This window comes from Piliocolobus tephrosceles, chromosome Y (assembly GCF_002776525.5).
Source record: "Piliocolobus tephrosceles isolate RC106 chromosome Y, ASM277652v3, whole genome shotgun sequence".
NCBI lineage: Eukaryota > Metazoa > Chordata > Mammalia > Primates > Cercopithecidae > Piliocolobus > Piliocolobus tephrosceles.
The window spans coordinates 18,623,453-18,625,398 of NC_045456.1; the positions used below are offsets into that span (position 1 = coordinate 18,623,453).

Sequence of the window (1,946 nt, forward strand, 5' to 3'; positions counted from 1 at the left end):
ATCAACTTTTAATATACTGTGGATGCGTAGGAGAAGCTGTCCATATGCTTCTTTTTTTGAAGTTTTAGGCATTATTTTTTTCAGTGCAAAGATGTTTTAACCTTAATAAGTTCAATAAAACAGAAATACACATAAGCACTGCTAACAAAATGACTAGGCCAATTTTGAAATGTAAACTTAAAATTTAGAATCACGGGGTCTGAGCCTTGCTCAGAGTAGGAGTCTGCGCGGACATCAGCTAAGATTCCAGAATGACTACCATCTTGACTTACACTTTTAAAAATCTTCTCACTGCATCAAAATGGGCCCTCAGATTTTCCATAAGACCTCTGAGCTGTTCCTCCTAGCTGCAAGCTGCCCCGAGATCCAGACCAAAATGAAGAAGACATTAGCCAAACCCAATATGAGGAATGTTGTGGTGGTGGATGGCGTTCGTACTCCATTTTTGCTGTCAGGCACTTCATATAAAGACCTGATGCCACATGATTTGGCTAGAGCAACACTTACGGGTTTGTTGTATCAGCCCAGTGTCCCTAAGGAAGTAGTTGATTATATCATCTTTGGTACAGTTATTCAGGAAGTGAAAACAAGCAATGTGGCTAGAGAGGCTGCCCTTGGAGCTGCCTTCTCTGACAAGACTCCTGCTCACACTGTCACCATGGCTTGTATCTCTGCCAATCAAGCCATGACCACAGGTGTTGGTTTGATTGCTTCTGGCCACTGTGATGTGTTCATGACAGGTGGTGTCAAGTTGATGTCCCATGTCCCTATTCGTCACTCAAGGAAAATGAGAAAACTGATGCTTGATCTCAATAAGGCCAAATCTGTGGGCCAGTGACTGTCTTTAATCTCTAAATTCCAATTGAATTTCCTAACACCTGAGCTCCCTGCAGTTGCTGAGTTCTCCATCAGTGAGACCACAGGCCACTCTGCAGACCGACTGGTGGCTGCCTTTGCTGTTTCTCGATGGGAACAGGATGAATATGCACTGAGCTCTCACAGTCTGGCCAAGAAGGCATAGGATGAAGGACTCCTTTCTGATGTCGTAATCTTCAAAGTACCAGGAAAAAATATGGTTACCAAAGATAATGGCATCCATCCTTCCTCACTGGAGCAGATGGCCAAACTCAAAACTGCATTTATCAAGCCCTGCAGCACAGTGACAGCTGCAAATTCTTCTTTGTTGACTGATGGCGCATCTGCAATGTTGATTATGGCAGAGGAAAAGGCTCTGGCCATGGGTTATAAGCCGAAGGTGTATTTGAGGAATTTTATGTACGTGTCTCATGATCCAAAAGACCAACTACTACTCGGACCAAAATATGCGACTCCAAAAGTTCTAGAAAAGGCAGAATTAACCATGAATGATATTGATGCTTTTGAATTTCACAAAGCTTTCTCAGGTAAGAGTTTAGCAAATTTTGAAGTCATGGATTCTGATTGGTTTGCACAAAATTACATGGGTAGAAAAACCAAGGTTAGGTTGCTTCCTTTGGAGAAGTTTAATAACTGGGGTGGATCCCTGTCCCTGAGACACCCATTTGGAGCCACTGGCTGCAGGTTGGTCATGGCAGCTGCCAACAGGTTACGGAAGGAAGCAGCCCAGTATGCCTTAGCGGCTGCCTGTGCAGCTGGAGGGCAGGGCCATTCTATGACAGTGGAAGCTTATCCAAAATAATGGATCCGGAAGAAATGACCAGAAGTTTCTGTGCAACACTCACACGAGGCAATGGCATTTCAATGCATTCCTAAATGACATTTATAGTTCCTAGTTCCTCTTAGGAAAACAATTCTTGTGGCCTTCTGTTACATGCTTTGCACTTAAGCCTTGCCAGTGTTCTGAGCTTTTCAATAATCACAATTTACTGCTCTTTCAGGGATTTCTAAGCCACCAGAATCTCACACAGAGATGTGTAGGTAGTTGTTTTTGTTCTCTCTTGTCACTA

General features: G+C 43.3%; 1 pseudogene; it reads left to right on the forward strand.

Moving 5' to 3' along the window:
* The first annotated feature begins 251 nt into the window (after window positions 1-251).
* On the forward strand, window positions 252-1,678 carry LOC111536230 (annotated as a pseudogene).
* Window positions 1,679-1,946: the final 268 nt, after the last annotated feature.